At 38.3% G+C, this 24930-nt stretch overlaps 1 protein-coding gene and 1 long non-coding RNA gene across 2 annotated transcripts in view; one reads left to right on the top strand and one right to left on the bottom strand.

The window, feature by feature from the left end:
• The window catches only part of LOC145509774 (uncharacterized), a 404239-nt gene that overhangs the window by 198213 nt on the left and 181096 nt on the right, over nucleotides 1-24930 (bottom strand). The window contains exon 4 of the long non-coding RNA XR_014056401.1: nucleotides 22665-22808. This is a non-coding gene — a long non-coding RNA (uncharacterized LOC145509774). The remainder of the gene's footprint in view (nucleotides 1-22664; nucleotides 22809-24930) is intronic.
• Nucleotides 1-24930, top strand: part of LOC145509773 (uncharacterized) — a 565222-nt gene that overhangs the window by 501664 nt on the left and 38628 nt on the right. The window lies entirely within an intron of this gene.

Here is a 24930-nt window from a genome sequence, read left to right as displayed (position 1 = left end):
TGCTAAAATTTAAGCTTATCAAAAATAGTTAGAAAGAAGCAAAACTGTCCTTGGAACAGTCTTTATTTTCTCATTTTTAGCTCATGCAAAGACCAAGACAAATTATAGGACAACAAATCCATGTACTGTATTTTCTTGTCTTCAAGTAATACACAAATGAATTTTCAGTGACACACTTACAAAATAAAAAACAAATACAGGGAACTTTCCTGGTTGCTCAGTGGTTAAGACTCTGTGCGTCCCACTTATGGGGCTTGAATTCAATCCTTGATTGGGAATTAAGATCCCATATGCTGCACAGCATGCCAAAAAAAAATTCAAGTTTAGCTAAGGAGAGACTTTATGTAGAAATATCAATAAGGGGAGGAAGACAATTCCAATAGGGAGAAAGCTCTCACCTAAGATTTTCAAGACTCTCAAAAGTTAACCAGAAAGGTATTTTATAGGGAGAAATAAATAAACCAAGAAAGAACAAGAGATGCTGGATTTTTCAGGATGCCCCAGAGAAACAGAACCAGTATGATAGATATAGCTATATAGGTATGTGTAAGAGTAAGCTGGAGAACCAGGAAAGCCAGTGATGTGATTCAGTCTGAATCAGGAGGGTTGAGAATCATGTGATCTCTATTACAAGGCCTGCCGAGTTCAAAATCCCAGGAAACAGGAGCACTTACATCCAAGGGTGGGAGAAGATGGATTATCTCAGCTCAGAGAGACAAATTCACTTTTTTGTTCTATTCAGACCCTCAGTGGGTTAGATCGTGTCCACCTGCATTGGTGAAGGCAGTCTCCTGTACTCAGTCTTCTGATTCAGATGCAAATCTCTTTCAGAGACATCCCTACAGATATACCCAAAAACAATGTTTTACCAGCCATCTGGCCTCTAGAAATGTATAATAGTATCAAATCACAACAAAGGGTGCCAACAGAGGGGAAAGGTAGCTATTGCTTGAGCATTAACCACTCAGGTTATAAGCTCAGAAGAAGAAATTCCTCAACTTCACATCATGTTCCTGTATTATGTTTCATTATATTCACAAAGCAGAGGAAGCAGCCAGAGAATTTTAGTAAAGCCAGTAATGAGTAAATCTTAGAATTCAAGATTATGTATTATATTTGTTTAATTTAGATTAAACTTTGAGCCTTTGCTCTTGAGTCAGGTATTAGTATAGGTAGTAGTGGTAGACTATGGAGAAAAACAGATAAAGCCCTGACCTCATGATGCTTCATTTCCAGTGGGGATGATAAAAAGGGGAAAAAAGTAAATAAAGAGGACCATATTATTTTAGATGTTACTAGTTGTTATAGATAGTTGAATTGTGTCCCCACCCTGAAAAATTCTGATGTTGGAATCCAAATTCAGAATATGACTACTCTCAGAGATATGTACTTTAAGAGTTAATTCAACTAAAATCTGGTCATTAGGGTGGGCCCTAATGCAGTTATTGTTGTCTCCTTATAGAAAGAGGAAATTTGGACATTAACACTGAGGGAAGACTATGTAAAGACAAAGGAGACGGCTATCTACAAACCATGTAAATAATTCTCAGAAGAAATTATCTCAAACTTCTTAGCCTCCAAAACTGAGAAAATAAAAGTCTGTTAAGTTTCCTCAGTCTGTGGCAATGCTATCAAACAACAGTGATAAGTGTTATATGGAAATAAAAAAAGCCACAACTTAATAAAGTGTGACTGGTGAAAGGAGCTTGATGTGGAAAGCAACACAGTTTGGTTAGAGAAGTCAGAGAAGAGCTGTGTGAAGAGATGACATTTTGATTTGAACAAACCTTATCAAAACACAAGGCAGCCACATTTATGGCAGAGAATGTTTAGTTACTAAGTCTTGTCTGACTCTTTTGCAACCCCATGGACTGTAGACCGCCAGGCTCCGCTGTCCATGGGATTTCCCAGGCAAGAATACTAGAACCGGTTGCCATTTCCTTCTCCAGGGTCTCTTTCCCTCCCAGGGATTGAACACCCATCTCTTATGTTGGCAGATAGATTCTTTACCACCGAGGCCCCCGGAAGCCTGGCAGAGAATACTGAATTGCTTAAGTCCAAAGGACACAAATGAGGCCAACAGGGTTTAAGACAGTAAGAATAGGATAGGGTGGTTTGAGATGGTCTTGGAGAGGTCATACTTAAATTTGGTTCCTTAATATCTGGAATAGATGAAACACAGGGAGAATATACCAAAGCCTAAAGATTTTGGTTCTACATCCTTCTCACTTTTGGAATGCATGTAAGTAATCTTCTAGGCTACCAAAGTCAGGAATGAGGCAAAAAGTTAACTGAGAGTTTAGGACCTACACTTTATTCTCAAAGTGTAAATGATAATAAAAACCACATTGAGAATTTGACAGGTTTCATCACCCAAATAGTATGTTATATTGTCCATCACAAGTTGATTACCTTTGAAAGAGACAGAAAACACAGTGCCATATGGAAAAAGCACAAAATAAAAATTGATTCAGGGAAGTAGAGAACAGAGTCATAAAAACATTAAATTAGGCAACTTGCGCTGAAAGGCATGTTTCCAAAATTGTTTACAATCTCAAATAACATAAGGGAGTTAATGGTTAAAATAAGAAGAAAAAGAAAACAAAGACACAAAAAATGCTTTCCCGTCACCTCAACTCCCATATCAACAGGATTAAACACACTGAAAACCCAACCAAACTGCATGTGTAGGAAAACTCTCAGCTTTAAAACATTTTTTCAGAGCAGGCACATGAAATGCTTTCAGATTATCGAAGAAATGAAATTTATACCAATATTATATATAAGTTATCTCAAGGATGGAAAATTAAGGACAGGTATTCCTCTTCTCCTTCATTTCTCTCTGAAACTCATGATAACCATAACCAATCACTCCTGACCCTTTAATACCTCACTTGAGTTATCTCAGTGGGGATGCTCTCAAACTTTGTAGGGTGGGGAATATTTTTAGAATTAAATTATGTTTTTCTCTTTTGCATCTCTATTCATATGACACCTGTCAAGTCAGCCTAAGGCTTCTGTCTACCTAAATAGAGATGGAGAGAGTGTTAGTAGTTTGCCATAGTAAGAATATAAACAGAAAAAGATCATCCATTTCTCTCTGATATAAGACAACATGTTCAAAAGCCTGATTTTATTACAGAAAAATAATGTTCTAAATCCCTTTATCACCATTTTGTAATAAGGATATTGACTTGGTGACCTTGATACAAAAGCTTTATTTTAAGGAGATGCTGGCCAAATCACAAGCCGAAGACGGTAAGGATTCAGTAATGATACAACCCACGCATGATACCATATCTCAAGGTCAACATCCCAGAAAGGGGAAAATTTGGGATCCCAGAAGTTAATTTAGGGACTGCTGCTGCTGCTGCTAAGTCGCTTCAGTCGTGTCCGACTCTGTGCGACCCCATAGACGGCAGCCCACCAGGCTCCCCCGTCCCTGGGATTCTCCAGGCAAGAATACTGGAGTGGGTTGCCATTGCCTTCTCCAATGCATGAAAGTGAAAAGTGAAAGTGAAGTCGCTCAGTCGTGTCCGACTCTTCGCAACCCCATGGACTGCAGCCTACCAGGCTCCTCCGTCCATGGGTTTTTCCAGGCAAGCGTACTGGAGTGGATTTAGGGACTACACCCAGGCAAACCTAGAAGCAGCCATTCAAAATAAACTGAGTAATGAAGTAAAGGCTGGGTCTTTAGTTCCCATGCGGCATGGAGTATAGAAACCCAGAGCTTGCCATATGACTCAAGGCCGTGGAAGATAAGTGAGTTGAGAGTTTATGAACCTGCCCCAGGTAGTCTCCTGCAGCAAAAGAGAGGGAGATCCCAAAGAAAAAAATGAAGGATGAACATATCACTCCATTAGGGAGTTGGTTGTGCCACTAGTAACCAAGGTCAGCTGGGAAAAACCTGGGAAATGCCTGGACACAATACAGAAAGGCACTAGTTGTCATTAGTCAGGTAGTAACCCAGATTAGCTACATCCAACAGAGATTGGCAAGATTCCAGCGGATGCCATACAAGTCAGAGGACCCTTTCCCTCCCTTTATCGCTAAGAGGACACACGTCATTTCCCCCTCCGTATGACCAGATACCACTTGAAAAGAAATGGGGAAAAGAATAAATTCTAATATGGAACATTTTTCTAAAAGTTTCTTTCATTATTATATTACACTGAATTACTATTTTGGAGTCAAATCTTTACCCAGCCCATATACTTACTACAGTTGGTCCTCCATATCTGCAGGTTCCACAACCAAGGATTCAACCAACTGCAGATTGAAAATATTCAGGAAAAAAAAAAAAAAAATCCAGAAAGTTCCAAAAGCAAGACTTGAATTTGCTGCATTTCAGCAACTGTTTATATAGCATTTACATTGTGTTAACAACTATTTGCATAGCATTTTCATGGCGTTAGGTACCATATATCATCTAGAGATAAATTTAAAGTATACAGGAGAATATGCATAGGTTATATGCAAATACTACTTCACTTTGTATAAGATACTTGTGCACCCTTAGATTTGGGTATCCAAAACAGATTCTGGAGAGAATACCCTGAGGATACCAAGGAATGACCACATTCAGCAAAATTAAGAACTTCATGAGGAAAATCCAACTATAATTAAAAAAAATTTTAATAGGCTCTCTTTTCTTTGCATCTCTCAGTATAATTAAACTTGTGAATTCAATAACAACAAAATGGAAATACAAATTGAAAATTTGTGCGCCAAGTCTTTTTCCTGGACAATGCTAATGTGAAGACTAAAAACTTCCCATATCTCTTGTAACTTTTTTTTCTAGGTATATTTAGTTGATTCATTTCCAAAACCACTTCAGACTGACAATGTTCCTTCAGAGAGATTATATCAGGTCTTGCAGCTTGGGAGACATAAAAAATATTTTTAGGTGTCCTTTTCCTAATACCTACAGTGTTGAGTAAAAGTTTAACTCTCAAAAACCAGTCTATTTCCTTCATCTCAGTTTGTTGAAGGTGGGGTGGGAAGGCAAAGGATATTCCAGATCTACATCAAAATTGATCACACTGTCTTTTACTCAGTCAAATTAAACTTATTTACAAAAGTAACTTACAAATAATACTCTTAAAATAAACATTAAAATATACAGACTGGTTATGATTTATTAAAGTGCCTTAAACAATGCTTTCCAGGACTCCAAATTTATAATGCTCTGGTTCCTCTCTCTTTCTCTTTTAGTCCATCTATCGCTCCTTCTCTTCTCCCCTCTCTCACTGGCATACACATTTTCTCCTTATTTTTCTAATTGGATTCCATTTTCATCTTGTGGACCCCAGAATTCTCCCATGGGTAGACAGGATTCACTTTGACTTCCACTTTTATCTCTGATTTCAAAAGAAGTTCTTCATGATGAGGAAAGACAACCACATGTGATTTTATGTGGAGTAACAAGTTCATATAATTTTGAAAATAAATGGCATAATTTAACATTATGAAAATGTATGTTCTGTTCAGATATTGATGGTTTCTCTGAGCAATGCCATTCTTCCAAAGCAATTCATATTAGTATTCCTAGTGGGCTAGTAATAGACCTTACAAAGGGCAAAAACAAAAACTATCTAAGAACTTCTTCAAAGTAATGCATCTTTTGAAGTTTTACCACAAAAGCCTGAATGGGGAAAAAAAATAAAAATGAGAAGTGACAAATACAGAAATGCCTTTGAAAGGTTTGCTTAGTATATTTTCCATTTTAGAGACAGTGCTATAAATTAATTTATAATTTCATTTATTACTGCACATAACTTGTACTTTTGTCCTTAAGTATTATTAAGGTCGTTTACTATCACATTATCCTAATCATTATTTTTGTTGTTGCTGTTCAGTTGCTAAATTGTGTCCAACTCTTTGTGGCCACATGGACTGAAGCACACCAGGCCACCCTGTCCCTCACTGTATCCTGGAGCTTGCCCAAATTCATGTCCATTGAGTCGGTGATGCCATCCAACTATTTAATTCTCTGCTGCTCTCTTCACCTTTTGTCTTCCATCTTTGCTAGCATCAGGGTCTTTTCCAATCATTATTATTATGATATTATTATAATCATTATTAAGATTGTTTACTATTATCAAATTATCTTAATCATAAAAATATCACATTTGTTAGTTTCTTTTGATAAATTAAAAGAAAGAAAATCTTTACTGAGTGACTTTCAGGAACAAATTACTTAAACCAATTAGCATGCATTCAGTTCCATGAAGTAGAAACAACAACAATTCAAGGTCCCGAGTACTATTTCTTCAGACTCAGTTCAGTTCAGTAAAGTCGCTCAGTCGTGTCCAACTATTTGCAACCCCATGGACTGCAGCACGCCAGGCCTCCCTGTCCATCGCCAATCTCCGGAGTTTACTCAAACTCATGGCCATTGAGTCGGTGATGCCATCCAACCATCTCATCCTCTGCCATCCCCTTCTCCTCTCGCCTTCAATCTTTCCCAGGGTCAGGGTCTTTTCAAGAGAGTCAGTTCTTCGCAGCAGGTGGCCAAAGTATTGGAGTTTTAGTTTCAGCATCAGTCCTTCCAATGAATATTCAGAAATGATTTCCTTTAGAACTGATTCGTTGGATCTCCTTGCAGTCCAAGGGATGCTCAAAAGTCTTCTGCAACACCATAGTTGAAAAGCATAAATTCTTCGGCGCTCAGCTTTCTTTATAGTCCAACTCTCATATCCATACATGACTACTGGAAAAACCATAGCCTTGACTAGACAGATCTTTGTTGGCAAAGTAATGTCTCTGCTTTTTAATATGCTGTCTAGGTGGGTCATAACTTTTCTTCCACGGAGAAAGCATCTTTTAATTTCATGGCTGCAATCACCATCAGCAGTGATTTTGGAGCCCCAAAAAGTAAAGTTTCTCACTGTTTCCACTGTTTCCCCATCTGCTTGCCATGAAGTGATGGGACCAGATGCCATGATCTTAGTTTTCTGAATGTTGAGTGTGAAGTCAACTTTTCAGTCTCCTCTTTCATCAAGAGGTTCTTTAGTTCTTCTTCGCTTTCTGCCATAAAGGGTGGTGCCATCTGCATATCTGAGGTTGTTGATATTTCTCCTGGCAATCTTGATTCTAGCTTGTGCTTCATCCAGCCCAGCATTTCTCATGATGTACTCTGCATATAACTTAAATAAGCAGGGTGACAATATACAGCCTTGACGCACTCCTTTCCCTATTTGGAACCAGTCTGTTGTTCCATGTCCAGTTCTAACTGTTACTTTCGGACCTGCATACAGATTTCTCAAGAGGCAGGTCAGGTGGTCTGGTATTCCCATCTCTTGAAGAATTTTCCAGAGTTTTTTGTGGTCCACACAGTCAAAGGCTTTGGCATAGTCAATAAAGCAGAAGTAGATGTTTTTGTGGAACTCTCTTGCTTTTTCTGTGATCCAACAGATGTTGGCAATTGAATCTCTGGTTTCTCTGCCTTTTCTATAACCAGCTGGAACATCTGGAAGTTCACGGTTCACGTATTGTTGAAGCCTGGCTTGGAGAATTTTGAGCATTACTTTACTAGCGTGTGAGATGAGTGCAATTGTGTGGTAGTTTGAGCATTCTTTGGCATTTCCTTTCTTTGGGATTGGAAGGAAAACTGATCTTTTCCAGTCCTGTGGCCACTGCTGAGTTTTCCAAATTTGCTGGCATATTGAGTGCAGCACTTTCACAGCATCATCTTTTAGGATTTGAAATAGCTCAACTGGAATTCCATGTCTTCAGATAACCTTGTTTTATTTGCCACTGACCAAGTAGCTGCCAGTGGTCTTCTTATGAAATGGGCAAATTGGACTTTACCTCCTAGTCCCTGCCTAAGTCTGTAAACTTTGACTATTTCAAACTTTTGAATACTATGAAAAGGTATCTAAATAGGACCACAGTTGGTTATAATGTGAATCATAAGAAATCAAACTGTTTTCATTTGGCTTCTAAACTTGAAGCTGTATACTTTTTTAAAGTATATAGATTTATATGGATTACCCAGGTAGGCTCTAAATATAATCATACAAAGAAAGAGGGGGAGTTTTGAGACAGATGCACAGAGGAAAAGACACACAAAAAGGATGACATGTTGTAATCACAGAGGCAGAGACTAGGGTGATGTGGCCACAAGCCAAGGAAGATGGATGGAAGAAGCCAAAAATGCGGTCACCAGAAAATGGAAGGACTTTTTTTTCTCCCCTAGAGCATCAGACTTTGGCCTCCAGAATTGTAAGAGAACAAACTGTTATGGTTTTAAGCCACCTAATTCCTAGTAATTTGTGACAGCAGCCTCAGGAAACTAACGAGGATGGATTCCCTGAGGATTATTCATTGTACTGCCAGTGATAAAGACTTCTTCCTTGCTTGACCTCAGAAGGGGGTTCTATTCAATGAGCTGAAAGCAAGTACAAGGAGCTGCAATGGCAGAGTTTTCTGGTCCCCACTCACATTTCTCTTCCCAGGCTTATCTATTTCTGCTCACTCCTGGTTCAGTTTCTGGTTTTGTCCAAAACAGCAGCCATTACGTATTATTTTCAGAGGCTTATTATTCAGTAATGTTAAAAGATGCTAAAGAAATTTCCCAGCTTTCTACAGAAAAATTTCAGAAAACTAGCAGTTAAAAGTTACATGTAATAATTCACACTTCAAAAATTTTGAAGTAAGCCAGAAAGAAAAACACCAATACAGTATACTAATGCATAAATATGGAATTTGAAAGATGGTAACGATAACCCTATATGTGAGACAGAATAAGAGACACAGATGCATAGAACAGTCTTACGGACTCTGAGGGAGAAGGTGAGGGTGGGACGTTCTGGGACAATAGCATTGAAACATGTGTATTATCGTATGTGAAACAGAACACCATTCCAGGTTCAATGCATGAGACAAATGCTCAGGGCTGGGGCAATGGGATGACCCAGAGGGATGGGATGGGATGGGGAGGGAGGTGGGAGGGGGGTTCAGGATGGGGAATACATGTAAACCCATGGCTGATTCATGTCAATGTATGGCAAAAACCACTACAATATTGTAAAGTAATTAGCCCCCAACTAAAATAAATAAATTTATTTAAAAAAAAAGTTACATGTAATAATTCACACTTCAAAAATTTTGAATTGAAACAAAGCATTTCCCAAGTTTCTTAAAGAAAATCTCCAAGTGCTACTCCTATAGACCCTTACCTATGCTGTGCTATGCTATGCTAAGTCGCTTCAGTCGTGTCCGACTCTGTGCGACCCCATAGACGGCAGCTCACCAGGCTCCGCCGTCCCTAGGATTCTCCAGGCAAGAATACTGGAGTGGGTTGCCATTTCTTTCTCCAGTGCATGAAAGGGAAAAGTGAAAGACCCTTACCTACTGACCTCTTAATTCTCAGGCTTGCTTTTGTCTTTCATTCCCTATGCCTAAGCCTTAGAGGGGTGGTGGTGGTGATGGTGGTATAGTCACTAAGTTGTGTCCGACTCTTGTGACCCCATGGACTATAGCCCTCCAGGTTCCTCTATCCATGGGATTCTCCAGGCAAGAATACTGGAGTGGGTTGTCATTTCCTTTTCCAAGGGATCTTCCCAACCCAGGAATTGAACCAGGGTTCAATCCACATGCATTGCAGGTGGATTCTTTACCGACTGAGCTACAAGGGAAGCCACCAAGCCTTAGAATAGACAACTGCAGTACTTTAAGTTAAAAAAACAGGATTTATAACATAATTTGAGCTTCTCATTAACTGGTTCCTTTTACCTGCTTGAATATTGATATTTATTACATTATTATGTTCCTTTACTAGTGGCCTAAACTTCAATTAACATGCAGACAAATACAAAACAAGAAATTTAGTCAGGTTTTCCCAAGACAGTTCATATAAAATAGTTCTACGTAAATAGGTGTAGACTTGGCTAGCTGAAAGAACCACACAGACAGAAGTATACAAATAGTAAAGTACACAGAACAACCTTTTTCTAAGGGCTCAAGAATCACACTGACTGCTCATTTCTTAGAAGCTGTTAGCCTCAAGTTGTTACATCAATAAAGCCATAATTCATCTCTGGATAAGTATTCCCACTCACCCTATCACCAAGCAGTTTTTCTAAGAGTGTTCAATATACTACACATTTTGAAAGTTACTTTCTTAAAAAAAAAAAAAGTCTTTCAAACACATCAGATATGAGATGCTTTTCAATTAGTTTGTTTATATTTGGTTTGGGCTGGGAAGAACAGAGCAATTCTCAGCAATCTAATCTCATTAATCTCCAAGTTATCTGAGAGAGAAAAGCTACATAGCAGGCTATTTTCTGTTCAGTGAATTCTTTTGTCATTCTCTTGCAGTTTAATGAACAGTTTTCTCCAAATCCTCAGAACAGTTGAAGTGTTTATTTCAGCAAATAATGTGTTTGCAGAAGCATAAATCATTACCGAAGTCTTTCCTAGGAAACTTCCCTTGTAACATATTGTGGCCTCTATTCCATTGTGCAAAAGAAGGTCATAATAAAGCACATTTATACTTTGCCCAACGCTGCAGCCTTCTTCACTAGTAAAAAGTACTAAAATCTATCAAAGCACTTCAATTTTTAAATTGCCAGATTTTTTTAAGTATTAATTTTATTTCCAGGTAATTTTGAATTAGTTTGTTACTTTTTATTGGAGAATATACATATTTTAAAAGTATCCCTGGTAGCTCAGCTGGTAAAGAATCCTCCTGAAAATCAGGAGACCTGGGTTCGATCTCTGGGTTGGGCAGATCCCCTGAAGAAGGGAAAGGCAATCCACTCCAGTATTCTTGCCTGGAGAATCCCTAGGACAAAGGAGCCTAGCGGGCTACAGTCCATGGGGTCACAAAGAGTTGCACACAACTGAGCGACTAAGCATAGCACAGCATAGTGTTCGGAGAAGGCAATGGCACCCCACTCCAGTACTGTTGCCTGGAAAATCCCATGGACGGAGGAGCCTGGTAGGCTGCAGTCCACGGGGTCGCTAAGAGTCAGACACGACTGAGCGACTTCACTTTCACTTTTTCCTTTCATGTGCTGGAGAAGGAAATGGCAACCCACTCCAGTATTCTTGCCTGGAGAATCCCAGGGACGGGGGAGCCTAGTGGGCTGCCATCTATGGGGTCACGCAGAGTCGGACACGACTGAAGCCACTTAGCAGCAGCAGCATAGTGTTCTATGAACCTTCACAAATTACCTGCATTTGTGCAATGCCCAGATCAAAAGGAGACCACTACCAGCACCTAGAAGATGTTCTCATGCCCTGCTTCCAATCATTGTCTCTAAGTTTACCACTATGCCGACTTATATCACAATAGATTGTTTTGTTTTATTCATACTTTATATAAATAGAATCACACGGTACATATTTTGTGTCTGAATTTTCATTCAGCATTATGTTTATGAGATTCTTCCATATTGCTGTATTATAGATCATTCATTCTCATTCTATACATACTATTCCATTGGATGAATATGTCACCACGTATTTATCCATTATCCCATTGATGATTAGCTGGATAGCTTCCAGTTTGAGATTATCACAAATTGCGCTTTACTGAACATTCTTATGTATCTATCAGTGAAAATAAGTATGAGTTTCTGTTGGATGTTTGTCAAGGAGTAGAACTGTTGGGTTATGGTGTATGCATGTTCAAAATTAGTGAGTAATACCAGTTTATATGGGCTTAACAAGTGGCACTAGTGGTAAAGAACCTGCCTACCAATGCAGGAGACATAAGAGACACAGGTTCAATCTCTGAGTCAGGAAGATCCCCTGGAGGAAGAAATGGCAAGCCACTCCAGTATTCTTTTCTGGAGAATTCCCATGGACAGAAGAGCGTGGCGGGCTACAGTCTATAGGGTCTCAAAGAGTTGGACACGACAAGCAACTTAGCATGCATGCATCAGTTTAAAAAATTGGTTAAATCAATCTTCACTCTCAAGTAGTTGATTGAGTGTTCTAGTTGCTTTACATGCTTATCAACATTTCATATTATTTTTTAAATTTTAATCATTCTGCCAGGTATGCAGTGGTATGGCATTGCAGTTTAGTTAGCATTTCTTTGATAACTGAGTTGGAATACTTTTCCTGTGTTAATTTGCCATATTTTTGTTGTTCAAGTGTTTTGTCAATTTTCCTACAGGGTCATCCATCTTTTTCTTTAATTCATAATAATTTCTTAAAAATTATGGCTATAAGTACCTTATAGATAAACATCATCAATATTAAAGTATCTTTTCCCATTCTGAGTATTTTCAATCCCTTAATATTACCTTTTGATAAATAGAAGTTCTTTAATTTTACTACAGATTAATTTATAAATTCTTACTTCTATCATGGGCACTTTTTGGTGTCTAAGAAATTCTTGCCTACAAAGGATCATGAAAGTGTTTTCTTGTATACTTATAAATCTTCAGTGGTTTGCTCTCTGCATTTAGATTGCAGGCCATCCTAAATTGATTTTTGTGTATGGTATAATACAGGAATAAAGATACTTTTAAACTATAAATATGCCATCAGTCCAGAAGTATTTATTAAAAATCTGTCCTTTTCTCCACTATATGTCTAAAACTTTTTTTTCATGATACTCAACCTGGTAATAATCTAGCATCTTTCTTTTAAACTTGTCTACAATCACAACTTTAAACTCAACTCTTAATTTGAAAAAATATAAACCCACTGATACATAAATAATACATTTATTAAATATCAAATTTCAAAACTGGAAACAGGATTTTAAGATGAATGGGAAGAAGTCATTGTTCCCTTTCTATTTCTTTCTATGTTTCTGTATTTTTTAATATAGTTTTGTTATTTAAAATGTCCTTGCTTTCAAAATCCCTTTATTCAAAACTCCATTTCTTATTTCCCAGTGTATTGATATAGCCTGTTTCAAAATGATCTTTAGCAACTTTTGCCTTAGCACTATCATTGGAAATTTAGCCAACATTCATTGAAAGTCTATTATGTCCTAGGCAGTGTGGTAGTTTTCTCTTAACATAATATTTCTTGTATGTAGATCCAGACAGTCCCAAAGAAATAATTTCTTAGTTCTACAACTAGAATATTTATTAACATTTTTAAATAGGTAGAGACTTCTTTGAGAATCTGATAAAAAGCTTTAGCTTTTCTCTCCTGAAAATATGGCTTACACATTATAGATAAAATTTCAGGGATTCCAATGTCACAAGAAGCCACAGTTTGAGAACATTTCCACTATAGAAACTCAGAGAAATTATTTTGTTATGAGAATGATTCTCCATGAGCATCTCTGTTGGCAAAATATCACAGAGGGTACAATCTGTTGCTTTATTGAGGGTAATTTTACGGTTGCTCTAAGGGCTGAATAAATGATTCCAATATAAAATATATTAAACTGAATATAATAGCTATCTATTTTTAATTCTAGATCAATTTAGGACACTCCATTTGGCACTAATAAGTTTATCAAAATCCCCTTTCAAAAACAAGTGTCATTAGGAATAGACGCTTCCACCTTTATAACAAAACACTTAGAGGTTGCTCCCTCCATCCTATTCCTAAGCCACTAGCTAAGAGAAAGACACCTTGTTACTAGCTTTTTTCAAATAATAGAACAAAACAGCTGTTTTTGTGTAGTTATAAAAGAGCACAGCTGTTGATCCTTTCAAGAATCAAAAGGCATTTAATCAATCTGTGTTACAAAATATACCAATTTTTTATGACATTCAGAAGTTTCACATGGAGGAAGTATCCCATTCGAGCACAGGCGTGCACACACCAAGTCTCCCACATCCAAGCACTAGACCAGAACACAAAGCCTGCGTGTGACATCATGGACCCAGCTGTGTGCTGCGGTGAGCTGCGGCTTCACCACTCCATCCTCAGACATCCCCTCACGTAAAAACCTGCTGCTTTTATGCCTTCCTACTGCTTCACAGACGATAGAACTCAGGGCTGACAGCTCTCACTAGAACAAACATTCTTTGTTTCATCAAAAGAAAATCAAGCTCCGGGAAATAACGCCCTGCTTAGATGTGACACATCTAAGAACCAGTGGATTGATCTCCTTGAGCTGGTAGTTTCTTCAGCATGCTCAAGTTGCCTTCATGAGACATGATTAAAAAAAAAATCAAAATGTATTTTTCACTCTAAAACTGCTACACTTCATAGTTCCTAAAAGAATCTAGTTTCATGAAACATCTTCGTAATTCTTATACTCTACTGAATGTAAGAATTGCCTGAGTGACCTTGTCAACACATTGTAGAATCCTCAGTCTACTGGACAGGAGGATATTGAGCTGACTTTAGGCACTGTCTGCTAGTAAGATTAATGTCTACTTTTGATTTCAGAGGGCACAACACAAAAAGAAAGAAATTAAAGGTTATAAAATTATGTTAAATACATTGCATTGCACTGCTCAGTTGCTCAGTTGGGTCCAACTCTTTACAACCCCATGGACTGTGGCCTGTCCTCCATCCATGGGATTTTTCAGGCAAGAATACTGCAGTGGGTTTTCATTTCCTCCTCCAGGGGATCTTCCTGACTCAGAGACTGAACCCATGTCTTCTGCATCTCCTACACTGGCAGGTAGACTCTACCACTGGGCCACGTGGGACTTACATTAAGTACATTGGAGAAATACAAATTCTCTTTTTTACCTAAGTGGGTTTTCCATGGTTAATCATTTTATTCACCTTCTCATTCACCCTCAACATCTCCATTACTCTTTGGTATTTCAAACTCAAGTAGAAAAACTCCAGTGAAGATTAACTCCAATTCTGATGACTTTGATCTTACTCCTGTGGCTAAAACAAAGCCACCTAACCATTCTGACTTTAACTTAAAGCCCATGAAACTTGAGTAGACGTTTAAACTGCCCTGACACTCCCCTATTTTCTTTCTTTTTTTTTTTTTATTTTTATAAATTTATTTATTTTAGTTGGGGGCTAATTACTTTACAATATTGTAATAGTTTTTGCCATACATTGACATGAATCAGCCATGGGTTTACATGTGTTCCCCTTCCTGGACCCCCCACCCACCTCCCTCCCCATCCCATCCCTCTGGATCATCCCATTGCCCCGGCCCTGAGCCCTTGTCACATGCATCGAACATGGAATGGTGTTCTGTTTCACATATGATAATATACATGTTTCAATGCTATTCTCCCAGAACGTCCCACCCTCACCTTCTCCCTCAGAGTCCATAAAATTGTTCCATGCATCTGTGTCTCTTATTCTGTCTCGCATATAGGGTTATCGTTACCATCTTTCAAATTCCATATATATGCATTAGTATACTGTATTGTTGTTTTTCTTTCTGGCTTACTTCACTCTGTATAATGGGCTCCAGTTTCATCCATCTCAGTAGAACCGATTCAAATGTATTTTTTTTAATGGCTGAGTAATATTCCATTGTGTATATGTACCACAGCTTCCTTATCCATTCGTCTGCTGATGGACATCTAGGTTGCTTCCATGTCCTGGCTATTGTAAACAGTGCTGCGATGAACATTGGGGTACACGCGTCTCTTTCAATTCTGGTTTCCTCGGTGTATATGCCCAGCAGTGGGATTGCTGGGTCATATGGCAGTTCTATTCCCAGTTTTTTAAGGAATCTCCACACTGTTCTCCATAGTGGCTGTACTAGTTTGCATTCCCACCAACAGTGTAAGAGGGTTCCCTTTTCTCCACACCCTCTCCAGCATTTATTGCTTGTAGACTTTTGGATAGCAGCCATTCTGACTGGTGTGGAATGATACCTTATATATAGAAAACTATAAAACACTGATGAAAGAAATCAAAGAGGACACAAACAGATGGAGAAATATACCGTGTTCATGGATTGGAAGAATTAATATAGTGAAAATGAGTATACTACCCAAAGCAATCTATAGATTCAATGCAATCCCTATCAAGCTACCAATGGTATTTTTCACAGAACTGGAACAAATCATCTCACAATTTGTATGGAAATATAAGAAACCTCGAATAGCCAAAGCAATCTTGAGGAAGAAGAATGGAACTGGAGGAATCAACCTGCCTGACTTCAGGCTCTACTACAAAGCCACAGTCATCAAGACAGTATGGTACTGGCACAAAGATAGAAATATAGATCAATGGAACAAAATAGAAAGCCCAGAGATAAACCCACGCACATATGGACACCTTATCTTCGACAAAGGAGGCAAGAATATACAATGGAGAAAAGACAATCTCTTTAACAAGTGGTGCTGGGAAAACTGGTCAACCACTTGTAAAAGAATGAAACTAGAACACTTCCTAACACCGTACACAAAAATAAACTCAAAATGGATTAAAGATCTAAACGTAAGACCAGAAACAATAAAACTCCTAGAGGAAAACATAGGCAAAACACTCTCCGACATAAATCACAGCAGGATCCTCCATGACCCACCTCCCAGAATATTGGAAATAAAAGCAAAAATAAACAAATGAGACCTAATTAAAATTAAAAGCTTTTGCACAACAAAGGAAACTATAAGCAAGGTGAAAAGACAGCCTTCAGAATGGGAGAAAATAATAGCAAATGAAGCAACAGACAAACAATTAATCTCAAAAATATACAAGCAACTTCTGCAGCTGAATTCCCGAAAAATAAACGACCCAATCAAAAAATGGGCCAAAGAACTAAACAGACATTTCTCCAAAGAAGACATACAGATGGCTAACAAACACATGAAAAGATGCTCAACATCACTCATTATTAGAGAAATGCAAATCAAAACCACAATGAGGTATCATTTCCCCTATTTTCTTTTTCGGCCAATCCATACTGCCTCTCTCAGGGTGGACCATTTACTACCTCTTCTTATCCATTCTATCTCCCAAAGCCTCCTCCCTCTCAACAGACACTATTTTAAATATTTTGATGTGTATGCATACTCAGTTGCTAAGTTGTATACAACTCTGCAACCCCATGGGCTTTCCTCCGCCCATGGAATTTCACAGGCAAGAACACTGAACTGGGTTGTCATTTCCTTCTCCAGGGGATCTTCCAGACCCAGGGATTGAACCTGTGTCTCCTGCATTACAGGAGGATTCTTTACCACTGAGCCACCTGGGAATCCCAAATATTTCAATGATAAAATATAAACAATTGAAAGAGAATTTCTGTATCTTTCCATAGGTGGTCTTCACTTCTGTCACAGTGTTTAAAAAATAAGCTCTCTACTTCAGCAACAGGTCCAATCCTTGCTGATCTAGTCAAGGACTTCTGCAATTCATTACTTTCTCCTGCAACATCACCATTCCTATTGATAGAATTATTTCCATCAATATACAAACATATTGAAATACTGCTTATCTAACAAAATAAGTAAACATTCTTGACTTTATGCCCTACAAGTGACTCCTTCATTACTCTTACTTCCAAATACTAATAGCAAAAATCTTGTAAGAATTAACAATTGTTGTTTTGAACTTCCTCTTCCCTATTGTCCTATTCCTCTTCAACACTTCACTAAAAGCACTTACAAAGATCACCAATGATCTCCATGTTGCCAAATCCATAATTACTTATCTGTCCCATCTTCCTCCATCTCTCAGTGTTTTTAACACAGTCATTTTTTTTTCCTTGAAATCGTTTCTTCAAATGACTTTCTAGACACCACATTTTCTTGATTCTCCTACTTTGCCAGCTGTTTCTTTATGGTCTCCTTGAATTCACCCAAGAATTTAACTCTCAACCTTCATCTCTCATCTCTTCTCTTATTTACATTTATTCCTTTTGGGATCAGATTCATTCCTGTTTTAAAATCAATCTCTACATGAAAAACTTTATTTTTATCACTGGTTCTAAACTCTTACCTGAACTCTGTCCTGTATATCCAACAGGCTAATTTGGTATCAACCTTTGGTGTCCAACAAGCACAACAAAAACTTAAACATCCAAAGTCAATTCCAAATCCTCAAATCTCTTCTCCAAACTGCCATAGACCCTTCATCATAGACTGTTAGCTAAGGACTAATAGTCTAAGGATGGCTGCCATAGACTCTTAATCTGTTTCAGCCTACATATGACACAGAAGCCAGAAATAATTATTCTGATGAAATAATTAACCTAAATAATCATTTAAAATTAAGATCTCATCATTCTTATACACAAAATCTTTCAACAGCTTCCCTTAACACTTAAACACCACTCTTAACCTTGATCTACAAAACCAAACATGATCTAGTCTCTGTATACTTCTCTGGTCTGTTCTTTGATAATTCTCACACATCCTTGCTGCTGCTAAGTCATGTCAGTCGTGTCCGACTCTGTGCAACCCCATAGGTGGCAGCCCACCAGGCTTCCCCCTCCCTGAGATTTTCCAGGCAAGAACTCCTTACAATGTTCTAATAATGAGCATTTGGGAAACCCTGGCACACTGTTGGTAGGAATTTAAATTGGTGCAACCACTGTGAAAAACAGTATGGAAGTTTCTCAGAAAACTAAAAATAGAGCTACCATGCACACGTGTGTGCTCAACTGTATCTGACTTTTTGCAATGCCAGGGATTGTATCCCGCCAGGCTCCTCTGTCCATGAGACTTTTCAGGCTAGAATACTGGAGTAGATTGCCATGTCCTTCTCCAAGAGCTACCTTATGACTTAGTAATTTCACTGCCAGGTATATATCTCAAAACCCCCAAAACACTAATTTGAAAAGATACATGAACCTCACTGTTTACTGCCAAACATTTACAATTGCCAAGATATGGAAGCAATCTAAGTGTACCTCAGTAGACGAAAGGATAAAGAAGATGTGGTAAACATATACAATGGAATACTGAAAGTGTTAGTTATTCAGTCAAGTCTGACTCTTTGCAACCCATGGCCTGTAGCCCACCAAGCTTCTCTGTCCAAGGCATTCTCCAGGCAAGAATACTGGAGTGGGTAGCCATTTCCTTCTAGAGGGGATCTTCCTAACCCAGGGATTGAATCTAGGTTTCCTTCATTGCAGATTGATTTGTTACCATCTGCCACCAAGGAAGTCCACAATGGAATACTACTCAGCTATAAAAAATAATGAAATGTTGCCATTTGTAACAACATGGATGGACTTCGAGGGTCTTATGCTAACTGAAAGAAGTCAGGCAGAGAAAGACAAACACTGTATTATGTCATTCATATGTGCAATCTAAAAAAAAAATAAAACCAGTGAATAAAACAAAAAAGAAACAGACTCACAGATATAGAGAACAAATGAGTGGTTACCAGTGGGGAGAGGGAAGAGGGGATGGGCAAGATATAGGGGATTAAGAGGCACAGATTACTATGCATAAGATAAATATGCTATAAGGATATATTGTACATAATTAAATGTACATAATTTAAAATTAAATGGACAAGTCGTGTGGCTCATAAGAGAAGGTTTCTACTGTTAATTCAATAACTGAATGTCCCCAGTTTCTGGTTGTTACTGTTCAGTTGCTCAGTCATGTCTGACTCCTTGCGATCCCATGGACTGCAGCATGCCCAGCTTCTGTCCTTCAACATCTCCTATAGTTCACTCAAAATCATGTCCATTGAGTGGGTAACGCCATCCAACCATGTCACCCTCTGTTGTCCAGTTTTCCTCCTGCCTTCAATTTTTTCCAGCATCAGGGTCTTTTCCAATGATTCGGCTCTTCACATCAGGTGGCCAAAGTATTGGAGCTTCAGCTTCAGCATCAGTCCCTTCAGAGACTATTCAAGGTTGATTTCCTTTAAGATTGACTAGTTTGATCTCCTTGCTTTCCTCAATTTACCTCTGTTTAAGTCAAGAAGCTATAATATTCATTTAATCACCCAAACCCGAATCACCTGCCTAATATAAGCATGCTTTTCATAAGTGGCAAGTAACATACAGAGACTCAGTCTTGTCAATAGAACACCTACAAAAACATAATCATCTCTCAATTTGTGCTTTCTGAATATTTGATTCATCAGGCACAGGTGCAGCTACTGAGGACTGAAAAAAGTAGACAGAAATAAGAAGAGTCCACAGTTTGGGTGTTTGCAGTAAGAAAGACTGTCCTTCACACAACCTGCATATAACACAGTTTGGGGAGGTATTTATCTTGGGAGCAGGGGAAAGAAATGACGAGCCAATGTGAAGATACTGCAATAGTGACTTAGACAATTTAGTCAATAGAGAAAGAGTTTAGAAGAATGTAGGATAAAGATGTCCAGAAGTCAAATAAAAGAGCAAAAGTAGTTGATCAGAAAGGGGAGCTTTAAAAATTATTACCATCCACTTACATGGACAGTAACAATTATGCTTCTGAGGCTGTGTTTAAGTCTTCCATTTAAAAACTTTTTAATTCTCAACTCAATAATTGGCCTAATGTTTTTCTCTGAAAATGTTCCAAGACTTACAGATATCACTCTCTTCCATTTTCCTTTCCCTCAAAATCACTCCAAATAATAAATGAAGAAAACCAAAGTATTTCATTGACAAATTACTTTTGTTAGCAATTTAGAACAGTATTTCTCGATCTCTAACACATATTAATAGAAGCAGAATGGTCATCTTTACTACCTGTAATCAATCTGCCTTTATATTTTTATGGGAGGATACTTCTATGACACACATGAAATTGATTATGGGTAACTGTCATGTTTCATAGAAACCAGAGTTCACAGCTACTATAAGGAGAATACAAACAGTAAGAACAATCAAAGTTGTGGGTATTTCTCCTATAATAGTTCAGGGAATTTCTCAGGCCTTTCCATTGGTTATTTTAAGGTCAATTCTGTTCTCATATTTATAAGACAATACATTACTCATGCTAATATGTAAACACATTTTAAAAGCCTATAGCAAACACCACACACATAAATAAACTCAAAATGGATTAAAGACTTAAATGTAAGATCAGAAACTATAAAACTCTTAGAGGAAAACAAAGGCAGTACACTATTTGACATACATCACAGCAAGATTCTCTTTGATCCACCTCCTTGTGTGTATTCTCAGACACTCAGCCGAGTCCAACTCTCTGCGACCCCATGGACTGTAGCCCACCAGGTTCCTCTGCCCATGGGATTCTCCAGTCAAGAATACTGGAGTGGGTTGCCATGCCCTCCTCCAGGGGATCTTCCCCACCCAGGAATCGAACTCATGTCTCCTGCACTGGCAAGCAGGTTCTTTACCACTAGTGTCCACCCCCCACCCCAAGTAATGGAAATAAAAACAAAAATAAACAAACGGGACCAAATTAACCTTAAAAGCTTTTGCACAGCAAAGAAAACAATAGACAAGATTAAAAGACAACCCTCAGAATGGGAGAAAATATTTTCCAACAAAACTGACAAAAGATTAATCTCCAGAATATAAAAGCAGCTCATACAGCTCAATATCAAGAAAACAAAAAGGCCAGTCAAAAAATGGACAGAAGACCTAAACAGACATTTCTCCAAAGAAGATATACAAATGGCCAATAAATACATGAAAAGATGCTCAACACCACTCATTATTAGAGAAATGCAAATCAAAACTACAATGAGATATGACCTCAAACCGGTCAAAATAGCCATCATCAGAAAATCTACAAACAATAAATGCTGGGGAGGATAAGGAGAAAAGAGGACCCTCCTACACTGTTGGCAGGAATGTAAAGTGATACAGCCATTATGGAAAACAGTACGGAGATTCCTTAAAAAACCAGGAATAAATCTACTATATGTCCCAGCAACCCCACTACTGGGCATACACCCTGAGAAAACCAGAATTCTAAAAGACACAGGTACCACAATGTTCACTGCAGCACTATTTACAACAATCAGAACACGGAAGCAACCGCTGACTCCCCTGCCTGCCTTTCCTCTAATTACATCTCCTCTCTCAGAGTACTAGCACATTAATTAATTAATTCCTTAATGTTTTCCAGGTTTAAATTTCTCAACATAGTGGTATAGGCAAGAAAATGAGAATCTGCCAAGGCAGCCAGTTGAGACAGAATATGAATTAAAGAAAGTATTTGGGAGGTGAGGTATACATGGATGAAAGAATATTAGGTAACAGGCTGATAACCGTAACAGATTAAATAAATAATATAGATGAAGAACGTCTTCTAATGAATAGATAAATCCAGTTTGGGATATTTACAATACTAACTGCCGCTAGTACAACAAACTATAATAGATATGTTGAAAAAGCAGTTAAGAATGTGAATTAAGGAGTTGGGAGCCATGAACATTTGGGAGACCATAAATGAGGGCATGAATATGGATCATGGCTCCCAGGAAAATTAAAGAACAGATAGTAGGGTGTCAAGTATAGGATGCTAAAAAAAAAAAAAAATTCAGCAGAATGATGATTTTGTTATTAAAATTCAAAGTTTTGCGTAATACAAAAGCAGAAATCTCTGAAGGAAACAAAATTTGATTTCGAGTAGTTACCATTATTATTTTTTGGCCCTCAAGTGTGATTCTGTATAATAGGATAGTTACTGAAGTGTTACATTACCCTTTAAAAAGGAAACTAACCTCCAAGCTTCAGTCACAGCACAGTTAACAAATAGTCTTAGAGGAGGCTGCAGAAACTGCCCCCTGCTCATCAACCAACTCCCTTCACCAAATCTGAACATGGAATCCACTGCATTACAACACCCATCGCTCAACACTGATTTTTAAATCTTGCTTCTGACAGGTTACAGTGCCTAGCAAGGCAATTCTCAAAATTCATGAAAGAATTGGTCACTTGCCTGCCTGCTTCCATCCCCTTCCCAGGCCGTCCTCGCTGTTCCTCCTCCGATGCTTCAGTCCCCAGCCATGCTCCATGCCCTCACTGGACTCTCTGGGCGGCAGGGCTGTCGCCTGGTGCTGGCCTGTGACTGCAGCGCCCTGGGCTGGAAGTGAGGGAGAGAAAGCCCAGGAGTGGCGGGGGAGTTAGTCCAACCCTCCCCCACCCCAGCTTGCTCCCTAACAATTCAGGGTCCCCCAGAGGGCCTGTTCTTGACCTGTGCTCCTTCAAAGTTGATAAGTCAGAGCTCTAGGGCCAAAAAGAACTTATTTTACATAGTACTTTGAGAGACCAACCTTGTTCTTCCTGCAGCATCCAAACAATGCATAATTTTCCATAGTAATGCAGACAGTGAGCAATACCAATACCGAGGGTAGAGGACTGGTCTAAGATCAGTCTTTCGACCACAAGATTAAAATTGAGCTCTCGTGACCACTGCCAGGGACTTACTTGGATCACTTAGCCTTCCTCTGAGAAGCTGAAGACTCTGCTACCTCTTACGGAAGTCTGGAAGGCTCTGTCCTGCCGTTGATGGATTGGGCCTGCCCCTGGGGGGTTTTAACAGTGTATGCGTTGGCCTGGGACTACTTAAGCCTAAACTATTTCTAGCCATCTTCTAAAGCAGCAATTATCAAACTCTGGTGTGTGTCAGAATCACCTGAAAGCTGTAAAGAGACTGAGGTTCATTGAAGGACCCAAGACTTTATTTTTGCCAAGTGCCCCAGGTGATTCTAATACAATGGAAGTTTGAGAAACCAGAAGATGCCTACAGTGGGTCTTAAGTATCACACTCAAAAGGGAGATGATTATTGAAAGAGATTCCACGTTTCCTTGTTTTGCCTTTGTCTTTCAAATCAGTGTATTGTACATTGCATTCTTTTGAAAAATACATATACAAATAAGTATTAAAAAAAACCGGGAGACAGCAGAAGCTGATCATTCCAAGATTCTCTGGTGCTCTCATGCGTTTGCACAGATTTGTTTCTGCATGGAACCCTTTTTCTTGCCACTCTTTCCTCCCCAACCCCCTTCACACCTGGGCTGAACATTTCTCTCTTGTCAGCCACAGGCCTACCTCTGATCTTTGCTCATTCATCCCACATTATTGTTTACCTGTCCCTGACCTAGGAGTCTTGTGTTTTATGCCATCATCTATGAAACTGTGGCAGGATAACTTGTTAACTGGCAAGCAGAGTAAAACCTCAGACTCTTCAGGATCTTGACAGAAAAAAAGGACCATCAAGTCCAAATACCCTCACAAACTCTCCCAACTGCTCTCTGACACCCAATATTTCACTCTATTCTCTAGATTGACTCTATGCTTTGGTTAAATGCAAATATCCCCAGAGAGAAAAAACCAAAACAAAACAGTTATCATACAGGGAAAGAAAAAGAACACAGGAGCACAATTCTAAGGATACTGTGGAAAGTATACCTCGGAGCCACAAATGGAAGAAATGGCAACACATAATAGAGTCTGGTATTACCCAAGGCAGGTGTATCACCAAATTATTATTTTGACACCATACTTGTGGTTAAACCATTTTTATATTTTCAGTATTCATGCTGGATTTTCTCTAAATTTGACAGCCTCCGCACTACAGAAAATATCTATAAACCACATTTTTTCAACTTTTGATAAAATAACCTATTTTAACTGATTTGTTACCCAAATCATTTTATAGTTTCAAGAAGATTTTGACTTCTAACATTTAATCTTAAATGAATTTAAGAGGTGAGTTCTTAAAGCAAGAAGTGGGGTTAATCAAAGGAACTAATAGCACCTCACAAGAATTTTTTTAATTTTTACTAAAAATTTTAAATCACTATTAGCTTAGACTTGTGGAACAAAGTTAAAAAATAAAATTCTTACAAACAATACTTTCTATTTATCATTTAAAAGCTCCAAATACTTTATGGGTAATATAATTCATGTTATTACTCTTGGGAAATAAGTAAGCATATAAATTATGCTCCCTACTACATAGTTAGAGACCAAAAAAACTCGTACAGGTATTCAGTTATTTTTCTAGGAAAATGACTTTCTAAACTATAAATAGAACCCAACACTTGACCACACTGCCTGTATCTGGACAGAGTCTATAATAAGTTCCCCAAGTATAATAATAGAGTTTCTATGAATGTTAACAGCTTTCTGAAATCCTGATAATGGAAGTCTGTATTTATGCTTCTAATCATCATGAATTTGGCAGCTACAGTCAGGTAAA

This window comes from Giraffa tippelskirchi, chromosome 6, assembly GCF_054371585.1.
Source record: "Giraffa tippelskirchi isolate mGirTip1 chromosome 6, T2T-mGirTip1v1.2.pri, whole genome shotgun sequence".
Taxonomy (NCBI): domain Eukaryota; kingdom Metazoa; phylum Chordata; class Mammalia; order Artiodactyla; family Giraffidae; genus Giraffa; species Giraffa tippelskirchi.
This window is presented reverse-complemented; position numbering and strand designations above follow the sequence as displayed.